At 39.8% G+C, this 16,449-nt stretch overlaps 1 protein-coding gene across 7 annotated transcripts in view; it reads right to left on the bottom strand.

Annotated features, from left to right (window-relative positions):
• The window catches only part of RAPGEF5 (Rap guanine nucleotide exchange factor 5), a 149,382-nt gene that overhangs the window by 121,581 nt on the left and 11,352 nt on the right, over positions 1–16,449 (bottom strand). The gene's annotated exons all lie outside the window — the stretch shown is intronic.

Here is a 16,449-nt window from a genome sequence, read left to right on the forward strand (position 1 = left end):
AAATCTGTGTACACCACAGATAACACAGTCCAAAATTGGGAAGAACTTCAAAGGATTTTACAGCAATATTTAAAACATCTATAAACACAGGGAATAGAGCAGTGGTGTTAACAGAACAAATGGATTCAAGTAAAGTGACCAGAGATTAATTTAAGAAAAAACAAACAGAACACCCTTCTTTCCAATTCACAGGATCATTTCAAACACTCCAAGCTAGCCTTTTAAAAGCAGTAGCTAATTTAATGACTGATACTTTCGAGCAAGGTCTTTATCTGGGCTTAAATAAGTACTGCATCAACAGGACAATTATTTTTAAATATCTTGGGAACCTCTCCCATTAATTAGCACGCAAAACTACTTGCGATAATATTTTAATATGAGAGCGCAGTCTGATTTCTGAAAGGTTCAAAAACAAAGTTGCCCACAACATACCAGGCAACATGCAAGGTATACTAACGAGAGCGCTTTGGCCTTCATTTGAAAGATCAAGCAAGATCTGAGTTAGTTTTTCACTTAGCAGAGCATTGAATTGGCTTTACTAAAGCAATTCAATCTGTATTTACTAGAAAGTGGTTAACATTCTAACCAAGGGATAAGTACACTATAGAGAGTGTTCTCAGACATGCTTTCTGGAGATGCATTTATATTTTCTCCTAGTTTTCAGATCTTGGATTCTGATTTGGCTTCATCTCTGCTTCAGATAATGTTGCCTCCAGGTTGCTTGTGCTCTCCCTGCCCAAGCTGTTCCAACAACTGCTGATATTTCTGCCACTGCCAGCAGTGCAGTTGCATAGCATCAGTGATGCTCCATACATCTGCTAGCAATTTAATCTTCATCATGCTCAGAAAGACACAGAGCAACAGTGCTTGGAGCTCCAATTTAAGTGCTTTCCCCCCATGGGGATTTAGTACGGTGGCAGCAGCCAGCAACCTGTCTGCACTAGATAGAAGTCACACTGCAACACCACAGAAGAGGCCTTAAAAATAATAGGGAAATAATAACTTCAGCTACAATATTCAAGTGTTCTGTTTTTCTTCTAAGAGCTTCAAGTATCTCTGTGTAGCTAGCAAGAAAAGAAAGCTTTGGCAAAAATAGGGAAGAATTGTTTGTTTTTAAACTAAGATTGTAAAATATTTAAAGGAAGGAATAAGGGGATTTGTTTTAAATCTCAAAGAAATAAGGGCAGGCAGAATCAGAGATCTCCCCTTCCAGCAAAGTGCTTAAGCTTCCACTCCAAGTTTTTCAAATAATTAGTTTCTTAACTGGCTGTGTTACTAAAATGGTGCATAATGCTATGTCAAGAGCTTCCAACGTACAATCAAACTTCACCTGTTACAACACATTTGTATATATTTGCCTATTTGATCAGGGCGTAATTTGCAAACACAGACATTATCATTTTAACACTGATAAGTAGCTCTCAGTACATTTTTATGTATGAATATAAGAAAATAAATGCTTACAGTTTCAGGGCACTACCACTATACCCCTGAAGAATTTTCTATAGTACTTCATGCATTCCAAATTGGATTACTTGGTATGCTTAAAATTAAATAACTGTTCCAGCACTGTGCTCTATCAGGGCTTATTTCCCCAAATATAAATAGCCTGCAAGAAAATCATCACATTTTGAAATACACGCGGTGCAGCACAGGCTACCTAGTAATGAGACCATCACAATTCCCTGACTGGGGGATTTCTGCAACTGTTCAGCACCTGAATCCTAAATTGCCTAATGTGACCACCAGGGAAATCATGCATTCTGATGGATTCCCAAAAAGCATTTAAGCATCCAAGCCTTAGATATACTTTCACAGGTATGCATGCTGGAGAGTTCTCACCTTCCAGCCACGAGAGAAAACATACATTAAAAGATCAGAAGCAAAGCTGAATCCAAATTCACATTCAAATGCAGTCAGATGTTTGTTCTTTTCTCCCTCCACTAATCATTCAAATCTAACAACACAGTTGCTCAGAAAAAAATAAAAAATAAAAAAATCCACCAGGCGTATTTACTTGATTTCCCTCAGGCTTCTCTCCCACTCCACACAAATGAAAAAGTAATTATTTTTTTTTCCTAGACAGATTTCTTTCATTATGAACCCTAAAACTGATAATGCCCTAATAACGATAGAAATGACTGAAAACATTACAACTGATGAAAGTCAGCAAGTTTTTGTCTTAGATAAAAATTTACTTGATTTGCTACAAGCAAACAGCTAAAACAATTAGCGAGTTTCCATTTCCAGTCCTGGTCCAAAAATGAATTCTGGCACAAAGCAGGACTGCACCTTCCTGACATACTCTGCCCAGTGTGCAAGGTAAGAAGGCAACAATCTCTGCACGAGTAAATACTCATTTATTCCAAGTTCTACGTCATTCCAGGCAAGAAGTGGAGGAAGGGAAAGAAAATCAGTGCACAGTTTGGATTACTGCTTGGCAGGACAAGGGGAAATGGTTTGGCAGTACTAGGGAAATGGTTTTAAGCTGAGGGGGGGAAGATTTAGGTTAGATGTCAGGGGGAAGTTCTTTACAGAGAGAGTGGTGAGACGCTGGAACAGGCTGCCCAGAGAGGTTGTGGATGCCCCGTCCCTGGAGGTGTTCAAGGCCAGGTTGGATGGGGCCCTGGGCAGCCTGGACTAGTATTAAATGGGGAGGTTGGTGGTCCTGCATGTGGCAGGGGGTTGGAGATTCATGATCCTTGAGGTCCCTTCCAACCCTGGCCATTCTGTGGTTCTGTGATTGGCCACCTTCAAATTTTTGCATTTGACATTGGACACATATCTTATTTCTGCATAAAAATCCTATAGAAGTGCTGTGTTTAACAGATGAGTTGCTACTGCTGTTTGGCAGTGGCTGCATTTAGGGAGTATTGTCACGAATCCCAATCTGTTTCCATGTGACAGCAGATTTTTGCTCATGGTTGCTAAGGCACAGCAAGCAGAGTTGGTTCTGCAGCTAGCTGACTTTCAGCAGATAGTGTTCATATGAAATGTAGAATACATCTGACTTTCTGCCAAATGATATTCATAGCAAGCAACCTTCCCCCACTGTTCTTCTGAAAACCCACTGTCAAAATCCATATGGATAATAAAGAACAACCAACAGCATAGCTCTCCACATTAATATTTATGTTAGATTCAATATAAAACTTTTTACAAAGGAAATCATTTTGATCTTAAATCTCATATACTGGGGTGTAGCAGAAGAAGGTCAGAAAGATATAACATGAGAAATCTGCATTCAGCAGAGCTTGGAATTTAGAGTTCCCAGGTGAGACCAAAGAGCTCTTTGGAGGCACCACAACAGGCCATTAGGAAAGAAGACTGAGGAGTTTGCTCTCACCTTTTCTGTATAAAAAGAACTTGCAATGAAGCTGAATGAGTTATTTCACAGAAGGGATGCCTACTAATCACAGCTCGTTCTTGCCTCCCCCAAAACAGGAAGACAACTGAGAAAATGGCTGACATTTCTAAATGCAAGGAACGCTCTTCAGGTTTACGCTTATATCTGAGACAACAGTCATTAAGGCAACATGTTGGAACGTGTTCAAAGGAGGGCAACAAAGCTGGTGAGGGGTCTGGAACACAGGCCATACGAGGAGAGGCTGAAGGAGCTGGGAATGTTCAGCCTGGAGAAGAGGAGGCTCAGGGGAGACCTCATTGCTCTCTATAACTTCCTGAAGGGAGGTTGTAGTGAGCTGGGGGTCGGCCTCTTCTCTCGTGTCATTAGTGATAGGACCAGGGGGAATGGTTTCAAGCTACGCCAGGGGAGATTCAGGCTGGACATGAGGAAGTATTACTTTTCAGAAAGGGTGGTCAGGCACTGGAATGGACTGCCCAGGGAGGTGGTGGACTCACCGAGCCTGGGGGTGTTCAAGGAAAGGCTGGATGTTGTGTTGAGGGACATGGTTTAGTGGGAGCTACTGGGAATAGGTGAACGGTTGGACTGGATGAGCTTTTAGGTCTTTTCCAACCTTAGTGATTCTATGATTCTGTGTTTAGAAGCATCTTCATATTTTCCAGGATACACCAAGCTAAACACAGGTGAATGTCTTTATGCTTCAGACAAGACTTTTTTAGTTAATATTGCATAAGGCCCTTCAAAACTTTTAAAGCCTTCATATTCTAGCAAAGACAGTAATTCAGTGCATCAAAGACAGTTTTGTCTGCAATACCTTTCTCTCTACCCCAAACAATTTAAGAAAAGGCAAGGAAGGGAAAAGAGCTATAGAAGAAGATAGTACAGAAGGATGGGTCAGCCTTTCTCTACCCTCTTGCCAGTCATAGCACAGGAGAAAAACCTAAAATAAATCCAGCTTCAGAAAGAATCTACACATCCAGAACTCTCTGATGTCTCCAATGAGTGCCTCCAATGCACTGCAGGATGCTGACTCTGAAACCAGATCAGTTCTAGAGAAATGGAGGAGCAGTGAACTGCTGGAAGGGAGCAGCTGGGTTGGACAAGCTTCATAATCCCTAAAAAAAGGAGATGACCACTCTTGTGCTAATGATGCATTTCCACAGCCAGATTAAAGTACAAATGAACAAGGTTGCTGACAAGCAGGTCATGCCTCTCCTACATCTCCAGCTGCTCCTTCTCATTCCTCTGCCTTAGGCCACCTCCTCCCCCTGCCACTCCTCTGCCTTAAGCCACCGTATTAATGAAACCACATGCTCAACCAAACCAAAACACTAATAGCTTAAAACTGGTTTAATGAGAAATGATTGACTTTAACCTAGATTATTTCCCACTGCTGATGCTAGCAAGACGGGTGAGAGGGGCACAGGCTGAAGCAGTGGGATGAGGAGGGAGGCAGGAAGGGACAGCTGAGCTCAGAGGATGCACTTGTTTACACCACGTTAAACTGTTCAAGGAACTATGTCTAATAAATCCTTAGTGTCTTTGCTCTGTTAATGCAAAAAGGAAGTTAACTATACCAACAAAAAACAAGACAAAATTCACAGGTGTTGGAGTGCTAGTAATAGGGAACGTGACCTCCCACCCACAAATTCACGTGAGCACGTCAGCTTAAGAAAAACAGAAATCCCACCTCATTTAATTCCACAGACCAACCGTAAACTAAGCAGGCTAGAAGCATAGCTTACAACTTAGAAAAAGAGCTTAAACGCGTTGCTGCCAACATATCATAACCAAGCAGCATACTCCCTTTTTTCAGTACAAAACAGGCACCGTACAGTAAAAAATTAGCAATATTGCTGTATTTATTTTTCTTTAAACCTCAGCACTTAAGTTTAGTAGATGTTGTTTTTAATCTACCATCATGTTTCTGACCGTCAGCATTTGGTTTGGTTTCAATTTGGAGGGTACCATAAAAGAGCATACAAAAGTACCCACAAAAGGTGGGTATTTTCTCATGACTATGAAAACACACCTTTAGAAATATTGATTGTTGCATAATATGCTATAATTTGATATTAGATTATGGGGAACTTCCAAGAGAACACGCACAATAAATAAACAACGTTCTGAGCGACAGGTTACAACTTCTTTTCACATAAATCTAAATGAAGATGTCAACAAAACAGTGAAGAGAGATGAGGAGTGGGAAAACTTGAAAAGCTCTGCATATGCAGAGCTTTTCAAAATCTCTCCACTGGCACATCTCTTGGGCTGCCAGCCAAATACTTTCTCATGACAGGAAAAAAAAAGGAAAAAAAGGAAAAAAAAAAAGGAAAAAAAAAAAGGAAAAAAAAAAAAGGAAAAAGGAAAAAAAAAAGGAAAAAAAAAAGGAAAAAAAAAAGGAAAAAAAAAAGGAAAAAAAAAAGGAAAAAAAAAAGGAAAAAAAAAAGGAAAAAAAAAAAGGATGGCACATCAACTTAGTAAAGAAATACTGTGAGGCAGGCAGTCTGACTCACAAGCATGTATTAAAAAAATATAGTATGGCTTCCATTCTTGTAAAGGTATGCTATCTCTGTACAGATCTTATTTTCAATCAAACTACGACAGACAGCACCTCATTTAGATACAAGTATCTGATTTGTTCTTTCTTGTACACTACTCAATTATAAGCAAGTCATAAAGGAAAAGTGTTGAATTTATTACATTCTCAAATTAGCAGGGAAAGAGGAGAAGGACAAAGTTCTCACCAAAATGTGTAACTTACAATTATGACCATGTTCTGTGTGCACGTCCCAGCTGATCTCATCCACTGGGGGCACTGCAACTCAAGCCATGTTTTGTACCCCAGTTATATAGCCCTCCTCTTAACTCATCTTACCTATTTTAAAGCCCTCCCTACCAGGCTGGCCAACCTGTAGTCAAAGACACACACACCCCTTTTAGTAAGGAAAACCCTTACCGCCCTCTACCAGATGTCACGCCTCAAACAGGATCCCGCTGTCAAATATATCTATTTCCTCAATACCTATTTCTCTAATATCTTCATATTTAATTAATACCACTTCTTTAAAGGTTAAAGATTGCACGAGCAATTGGTCATCACAATTCCCAGTGAATGGAGAGTGCAATTCTCTGACTCAAAAGCCTCAGAAAATTTGAGGTAGTTGTTTTTGTTTAAAAAAAAAAAAAAAAAGAAAGAAAGAAAGAAAGAAAGAAACCAAAACCAAGGTGAAAGGGCTAAAATCAAAGTTATCATGCTAGATCATTACTATCATCATGCTGGTAGTAGTCAGACTATTGTAACGCACGTCAGCAGCTGCATCACAGCACAGGGGCTCCTGCAAATAAATTTTCAGGCTCATTATTTAAATGTTATGGAAAGAGGGAAGAGAAAGAAAAAACCTTACTAATCTTTATGCCCCTTTCTCCATGGAATTGAATTTCAGGTCCAGAGAGGGATAACGTTTCATACAGTCATCATGACGGCTATGCACAGCTCCCTCGCCTAACCTATCAAATCAAGTAAACTATTACGATTTCTACTAGTTCTTGGAGCAGCTGGGAAGACGGTGGCTCTGAGGCTGGCAGAGGCTGGTTGTGCAGAGCCAGGACCTACAGGGAGACCAGCACCTGCCAAAGCTCCTTCCTGGAGCTTTCATTACTTGACTGGATAAGATCGTACACAACCACTCTAGCGCAGGGGCTGGACAAGAATGCTTCTCTTCCAACTCAAATAATTGTATAATCTCCTATCCCATCACTCCTCGATTCAGCTGGTCAGCTTAATTTTCCTCCTTGAATCAGCTTCATTAAGCATGGGATAAAGTTCATAGAGATGCAGAGCAATTGCAGATGCTTCTGTAGACACAGCCATTGTTTAATAAAAGGCTCTGAAAATCTTATCAGCCTTTCATCAAAGTCTCTCCCAACGAAGAATCATAGAATCAGCAAAGGTTGGAAAAGACCTCCAGTCCAACTGTCTAACTACCACCAACATTTCCCCACTAAACCATGTCCCTTAGTACAACATTTAAATGGAACTTCGTCTTGTTGAAGTTCATCCTATTAGCCTCAGCACAGGGATCCAGCCTGTCCAGATCCCTCTTGTAGGGCTTTCCTATCCACATGTAGATTAACATTTTCTTCCAGTTTAGCGTCATCTGCAAATTTACTGAGGGTACATCCAATCCCCTTATCTAGGTCACCAAAAAAATATTGAACAGGATAGACTCCAATACCGACCCATGGGAAACACAACTCACAACTAGAACATATCACATGAAGTGCCAGATCTCAGCCACTGAGTATGCTGAGATGACTATAAAAAAAAGAAAAAAAAAAAAAGGCCTAACTCTGCCATCAATGTTACTGCAGGCACTTCTGGTGCCAGAACTTGGCCTTCAGTAACCCACATTTATTAGGGATTAAATATAATGAAACTTTTAGAGTAGATAATCAATTAATCAGGTGATTCATCTCACACATTACTAACAGCCACTCATTGCACAGCCAGGGAGTTCTACCAATCCTCCTGCTGTGTGAGGCCATCCAGCAAGCAAGCTGGTTTTCCTCTTTACAGACCTATGAGCATTCCCACGAATTACCCTGATGACACTGCTGCAAGGAGACTCACCTGTTGCACTGCCTTGCCTATATTGCAGTCGCCTACAACACTCACCTCTGCTGCACAAGATGTGACAAGCAGCTGAAAGGCAAAAATATCTAAAACCACTGCCACTATTTTAGAGAAAACAGACAGAGGAGTAAGTCTTCAAACACCAGCAAATACTCTGCAAATAACTGTGAACAAGCCCGACAGAATAAATAGCTTACAATGTCAATACAAAGTATATATTATTGAATAAGAAAATCCATTAAAATCTTAATTTATTCAAAAGCAATTTACAAATAAAGAAACAGTTTTATAGATTTCAATAAGAGCAGCTCATTTAATTCATCACATACAAAAAGACAGTTAAAATTCAGTGCTTTCATTATGATTTATGAAAATATCTTTCAGTAAATTGCATCAGTTTAGCTTATTTGAAAAATGACTATATTTGAGATTTATTTTTTCCTGCACGAGCTGCACGTTGATGTTCCAGAAATTATTTTACAAGTGTAAAAAGGTATGTTTTAATGTTATTTACTATTTTAGGGAGTTCCATTTTTACCACTGCCTGCATACATCAATCACACAGTAATTTCCCAAACCCTCTTTTTTGAAAAGCGTGCAACTATTCCTTTCAGGTACACAACGGATGCTTCACTTTTGATGAGATACCTGAACAAAATGTTCAAGTTCTTTGTTCCTAAGAACTGACAGTCTGATTTTGCAGTGTCCAACCTAGAGGTCTCGGTGCTCCGGTTTACTCCTGCATCTCTCTCTGGTTTGGTACCAATCTTCTGCACAGGAAGGCAAATGACTTTATGTGGAAAGGACGGCACTCTGTTCTGTGAAGCACTTTAAGACCTGATCATAGAATGGCTTGGGTTGGAAAGGACCTCAGTGATCATCCAGTTCCAAATCCCATGCCACAAGAAGGGTTCCCAGCTACTGGATGAGGCAACTAGCTCAGGTTACCCAGGGCCCTATCCAACCTCGCCTTGGACATCTCAAGGGATGATTGTCAAGACTGGCTGTGTTCATGGCTTGAATTAAACTATTAACTTCTGCTTTTCTTACTGCTAAGATTTTCAAGGAGTGGGAGAAGCCTCCAAGCCGTATGAACAAGCTACAAGGAAATAAGCTCACACTGCAGTCTTAACAGTTTGAGAATCTGGAGGCATGTGGTTTGTATTGGCAGCACTCCACCACATGACCTCGTGGGAACAATATGAATTTCACTGACAGTAGCTCTTGGCACAAACCTGTGCCAACCAGCTATGGACTGAATAGTGGGAGTTCTTAACCACTTCCATAAGAACAGCTGTAATTTACTTGTTTGTAGAAGAACTACTGAAGTTTAACTATTTTAGTTCCACAAGGCAGTCAAGGCTTCACTGTGCGAGAAGCTTAAGAAGCACTCAATTCTCAAGGAAAAAAAATAAATCAGGAATTGCTCCCTTGAGTCACCCACTCAACTTCTAGGCAAAGTAGCTCCAAGAATTCCCCACCTGCCCTGAGCAGGTGCAACTGCATTGCAGCTTTGCACAACACTTTCAAACACCTTGCAGAACCTAACCTAGATAACATCTTCTTGTTCTTGGAAACCTTTGGTCTGGGTGTTGAAGCAGAAACAAATGAAAACTCAAGTGCATGCCATCTCCAAAAGGAGACCTGTTACCACTAAGATACTGTGAGACTTGAAAAATAAAGGCAGTTCACCTGCTATTTAATTCTGAATATTCAGCATCTAGAGTAACATGAAAAGAAGAGTGCAATAACCATTAGATTTAGGACTAGAATTTGAATAGGAGTCTAACATACATGAACGTACACCAAAAGTAGCTTACGTAAATTTAGCTTTCAATACACTGAGATGTTGCAGAATCATAAAACTGCAGATGCAAGACACAGATGACCCTTGTAAATTTTTATGCATGGAAAAATAGCTCGACCACCAAGTACTTAGTAGACACAAGTTTTAACTGAGTATGATAAGATCATATCCAAATAACATAAATGACATATCTTGCGCAGATTAAGATATTAATAAACAAACAGATGTGATCAGCACCCCATAAGGTTATACAACCATTTCAGGAACTTTTAGATGGGGATTTCCTTCTAGAATACAAGTCCAAGCACAGAAAAACACACTGTCTCAATTTAGGCAAGATTTCTGCTCCAAAGAGGCAGATTTCCCTGCTGGTACTCTCTATCCCTAATTTTAATTATCTACCTTTCTTCTGACATCTTCATGTTCATTCTTTATTCATATAACATTTGCTTACACACAACTGATATTAATGAAGGACAGAAATATGTCACATTATACAAGTGCTGCTCCAAAAGTAATGCCTCCCATTTCATTATGTTGGCCCACAACATCAGAGAAGGATGCTAGTGTTATGGCAGTAGAGGTTGAATCTTCCCACTAATATTTTGTTACATTTTGTTGCATACAACAGATGGTAGCAGAGAAGCAATCTGATAAAATGGTGTCTGACATGGAAATGCATCAGAAGCGCATGGAACTGAATTCCTCAGGAAAAAAAAAAAAAAGAACAACAAAAAGCACAATGGCACCTATTGACATTCATAGATGCTTGCTGAACATTTATGGTGACTAATCAGTGTATGTGAGCACAGTGAGGCAATAGGTGCTGCATTTCGGCAGTGGTGACAGCAATGTGAAAGGCAATCCATATTCCAGACAGCCATGCACAGTTGTCACACCATGAAAAAGACAAGCATCTCGATCAGCTCATCCAGGCATGTTGGTAGATTATGACCAGAAAACTCTGTAAGGAGCCGAATATCAGCATCAGTGTATTGGAAACAACTGTGTCAACACTGGAAAACCGCAGTTTGTGCCAGGTAAGTCTCTCACAGGAACAGAAAGAACACTGGCTACAAGATTGTTGGGACCAACTGAACCAAGATGAGGCAGAAGAAGACAGTTTCCTGGATCAAATTATCAGTGGTGACTAGACAGGTTGCCACCACTATGAGCTGAAGTCAAATTATCAGTCCATGGAGTGGCAACCTGCAAATTCCCCATCAAAGAAGTAGTTCAAGTAAGGTGATGTGCACTATCTTTTGGGATAGGAAAGGAGCAACACTTCTGGATTTCCATGGAACCCTGACAAACCATCAACTCTGACCTCTGCCTCTTGACACTGACTGAGCTGAAGGCTCGAACTGCCAGAAAAAACAACCTTTCTCTTGCAACACCATACCACCAGGCCCCTTACCAGTTTGAAAACCAAGGGGCACATTGAAAATCTTGGCTGGACTTCCCACCACATCCACTGTATATTCCAGATTTGGTGCTTTCTGATTTCCATCTCTTCAGGACAACAAAAGATGGACTGTGTGGGCAACCTTTTCCTTGCAACAGTGCCATTTTAGCAGCTGTGGAATAGTGGGTCACCTCCACTGGTGCAGATGTTTTTGGGTTTTTTTGGGTTTTTTTTTTTTTTTTTTTTTTAAAAACAAGAGCAGTGTGGAGGCTGTCTTGGTCATCACTGGTGAAAATGCATAGCTAATAATGATGACCCTTGAAAAAAATAATGTTTTGTAGCTGAGAATTTGCTCTACCAAACCACGTTACTGTGCTCTTTGTATCTGTTGTTGTTTCCATGGAAATAAATAGGAGGCATTGGTTTCAGAGTGACCTACTTTTTGTTTCGTTATTCTGAATTTATTCTCTGTAATGCCCAACTAAGTCTCAAAATAAAAGTCCTGCTGTGTAAGTCAGTCCACTCTGTGTGAGGGCTAGTGTTTTCTTTATCATCTCACATTTTCCAGCTGGTAACAGGGAGTCAACACCATGAAGATTTTCCTGTTCAGTGTTCACTATTGAAGGGCAAGGCCTCACTCCAACAAGAGACATTTGAAAATACAAGGCTTACAGACTTACAAGGGTTCTTCAATGAAGAACACTGTAAGTACACTGCATTCACTGTTTACTTCTACACAGCATGGGCCAGACAGACAACACCTGGGCAGGTGATCCTGCACCTCATATTAGGCTTACAGAACACAGGCGTTCAACCAAGCTAAAAAAAAAGTCACAACTCAAAATAGTAGCTTATGAAAATTAACGCTTTCTGTAATGAAGTCCCACTCAAAGGAAAAGGAAGTATTCAACTGCACTGCACCAAACCCATTCAGGAGACAGTACATATGAATTATTTCACAAAGCCTACTCTAAAATAAATAAATAAATCAGATCTTCTTTCCTTCCAGTCTTCCTTCCTGGTCCCACTCTGGAAAGAGTCTCTCTTTCCACATTAGGTTATTAAATCTGATGATTCCCAAGCTCCTACAACAACTCTGGCAAAACAAGACCTGTGATGAGCAGAGTTTCTTTCTCTTTGGTTCATTTCTTATATGTATTAGGAATCCTTTAAACGTATATAAAGGCACCTTTGTTTTTCCTTTACAAAGAAAGACTGTTTCTTAATGAGGAAAAAAAAACAGTCTGAAAGATAGTGGATTAAAAGATGTTTCTATTTTTAAATCTGATTAAATGATCTGAATTAATTAACCTTTAACTGCATTTGCAACTATTATCTAGTTCTGCATCCCAACAGAAGTTCCACCATATGACGTGTATGTCCTAGTCAATCTTATTCCCATATTCCAATGCATATGGAAAAAAAAAGTAAAAAAATGTACTACAGTCTAAATTAGCATTAAATAACATCTATGTAGTGGGACAAAAAAGTCCAGAATATGATATTGGTGCAGGAACTTGAGGTGAATTGTATGTCATGAATTTGAGCACACATACTGGCATCAGATGTGTCTTGACACAGAGTTTTCATTCCTTATAATTTCAATACAATCTCACTATACCAGGAGTTGCAAAGAAGATTGCTTTTGTGGAAAAACTGTTTGGGAGTTACACATCTCACCATGGAACACACCAGATAACAGCCAGATATGGAGACAATCCAGAAAGTATGTACCAGAAGATTATGATAAAACTTAATGGTACCTGGCATAGTCCAACGAAACTTTATTAAGCAACCTTCCTGCTCAATTGATGATATGCTCTTGTTTTTAAATAGAAGCCTCTTGCCTTGAAAGCTGCGGATCACCAATATAAGGCTGTTTCAAAACAGACATGAGGTAGTAACCAGAGCCTGCATATGCAGAACCTGAAATAACAGCTCAGAGAAATATCCCATCCTTCCAGTAAAGTTACCAGTGGTAGCAGTACATCTATTTTTAAAGCAATTATACTTACTAGAATACATAAGAGAGAAGTGAAACATAACCTGGATTTAAGCACGTTTATCAATTGTGTAAACCATTATGTATGAAACAAAAGTGGAATAAGCTCTGCGTTACTCATAGCCAGAGTAGCTGAACATATCCTGAACAGTACAACCTCAAAGAGCCAGCACACCAGTCTGCTGGCACTGTAGCACTATCAGAGGAAGGAATGCACACATTAATGCCTTTCTACAGCATCACATTTCCACCACCGGAGGAAACACAGTCCTGGCAGACAGTGCAACTCCAAACTGAGCCACCTTCTTCTGCTTCACCGGACTGAGTCAGAAAATCATGGAATCATTTACATTGGAAATGAATCTTAATATCATCAAGTCCAACCATCAACCTGACCTACTGAGTCTCACCACTAAACCACATCCCTCAGTGCCACATCTACGTGTCTCTTAATTATTTCCAAGTATGGAGACTCCACCACTTCCCTGGGCAGCCTGTTCCAGTGCGTGATTACACTCTCTGAGAAATTCTTCCTGATACCTGCTGTAAACCTCCCCAGCACAAATTAAGACCATTTCTTCACATCCTATCACTTGACATCAGAGAGAAGAGACCAATGCCATCTTTGCTTCAATCCCCTTTCAGATAGTTGGATAAAGAAACAAATCAGAATCTTAAAATTGTAAAATCCCTAAAGAGATGCATTGTCCACTAGAAATTAAAGTCTGAGCTAAAAGGCTGACCACACCTTTTAGGTGTTGAGGCAACAAGAATTAACCTTCCTCATCTTTAATATTCTGCATCATAGCCAATGCTTGCAACACTGATCACTTCAATATGCTGTTATCCTCCTTCCAGTTGCCCACTGTAACCTGGTTACCAGCCCACCCACACTGAGAAGTTATTAACTAATATCATTTCAAGACAGAAAACATTTTCCGACCTATGCAAAATAGGAGGTGGGAGAGAAGGAAGATGCTGTGGAGCTATATTTACAAGTTGCTCCAAGCAATGTGTTCACAAAAAATGCTAGCTTATTAGAGAATTTAGACTAAAATTGAGGAAGCAGAATGATCCAAAACAGTTATACACTGATGCTTTCCCCACTACAGCTATTGATCTATCAGACACTAGCAGAGATACTCCACCAAAGTTTCTACAAACACTAACAAAAACCAAGATGCCAGTGACATCCTAGCTATCTTCCAGAATCACTTCAACAAACCAGCTTGGGCCAGCCTGGATGCTCCACGAAAGACTTGCTGGAAGATTTTGAGATATCCGTTTCTCAAAAACAGTTCACAAAACAGTGTAATTTTCACCCCAGTCAGTTTGCTCACTTCTCCATCCTTTCCACACACTACCTTTTTAGACATGGCTTCAAACCAGTTGTTGTCTCAGTATCAACAAGGGCTTCACCAGTTTGAAGCAAGCCAGTAGTGTATCTTTTTAGTCACCATTCAATTATTAAATTAAACTAGTGAAACAGTTTAAGCACCTTCTTGATACCTGAGTACAGAGACAGACAATTCTGATGTGGAGACACAGGAAGAATGAAGAGAACGGGGATGAGAAATACAGTTATTTGGGAAGCATATGGTTAACCCTACAGACCAGATGTTATCATCATCCTCATGCTGTGTGCACCTCATCAGGACACTCTCCCTCTCACCCTATTTTCAAAAGACAAGACCAATACGTCTCTGGTGTGACTTCGGTATGAATTTGCTACGCTTAATCTAGTATGTTTTGTCAGTCTTTTCAAGGCACCAGAGAAGACAGCTGCAGAGGGTATCAGACATCATTTCTGATAAGCAAAATTTTGCTTTGGAATTCACATCCCTACTCCATCAAACAAGACACAATCAAAAGATCAGGTGGGTTCATCAACAACAAAGTAATGGCAACAGGGCTCTGGGTTTGGAAGATTACATGGGAGGCCCAATTGCATGTTTTTCACATACCTCACGCTTGTTGATGTTTTCAACTGCTATGCTTGTGCCAAGAGATAAAAATGACTAACTCGGGAGGGAAAAAGTCATGTTACATAGAAAGAAGCATACACATACTGAAACTGGAGTTAGTTGGCCCAGGCTGAAGAGAAAATGACTCACAGACCCTCAGCATTTAGCTTTGTTCCTAAAAGTCAGATAACATCAGAAAATGCTACAGTAATGGACAAAGAGCCAGTCTGTTTTTATCCTTAATTCAAGATAAATAATTTTAAAAAATGAAACAAATTTCTAGTTTTGGAAGTCTCATAAACTGTACCCCTAGCTCTTTCAGTGCCACAAGGTGGTTTTTTGCCTCCAGTCTCTGAAGAGCACTTATTATTGCCTCTAGGCAGCTTCTCTGAAATTAGTTTTATGTTTCCTTATCCACTCCCATTCTCTTGCCATAAATTTTCCTGTAACACATTTTGCTGTTAATTAGCAACTGAGTAAGTCCTTTTCTACAACCGCAATAAATGGGTTTTTAAAGAGTTTACTAAGAACACAACTCTTATTTAACACCAATATAGCTCTGCTAGCTATATTTTATGCTTAAATGCAACAGTCTACTGCTGAAACACTTTGTATCTACAATCTTATTAGATAAGTTTACAAGTTTAGAGAACAGTCTGTAAAGCAATGTTCTTCAGAAGTCTTTGTCACTGATTTCAGTTAGATAGCTTTGCTCAGAACAACAGTTTTGCCCCAGAGTTGCCAAGGATAAAAAACGAAGAACAAAACACTTTCTTCCTCTCCTACCCATTAGATGGGTATCTAATTCTTAATAAGCATACTCTCTATTCCATCACTGTAGCTTTTAAAGAAAATACTGATGTTAGCAGAGTCAAAACGCACTTGTAGGATATTGCTCAATGATTATTGGACAAAGTTGCTGGTTACCACTCTTCACAGTGCCTTCCAATCAGTTGTGAGCACATTTCATAGGAGTTTCACCACCCATTACCATTCTTTTTGGGAGAGGTTAAAGGATGGGGGAGAGAATGGGATTATTTTCTGTTTTTTGTTTACAAGAACAACAGAATCTTTGACATAGTAAAGACTGGCATGAAATTAGCTGGTTTTCTTGCACATTCAGAGACCATCTACACTGCAATATATACTTCATCGCTATACCTCCAGTAGAGATCGTAGGCTCATCTTGGTGTGTAACATTCCCTTGAAGAAACAACAGCAGTCTTCTCTGGTGAGACAAAATACTGTAACTGATCAAGCAATAGCTAACT

The sequence above is a fragment of the Lagopus muta genome, chromosome 7, assembly GCF_023343835.1.
Source record: "Lagopus muta isolate bLagMut1 chromosome 7, bLagMut1 primary, whole genome shotgun sequence".
NCBI lineage: Eukaryota > Metazoa > Chordata > Aves > Galliformes > Phasianidae > Lagopus > Lagopus muta.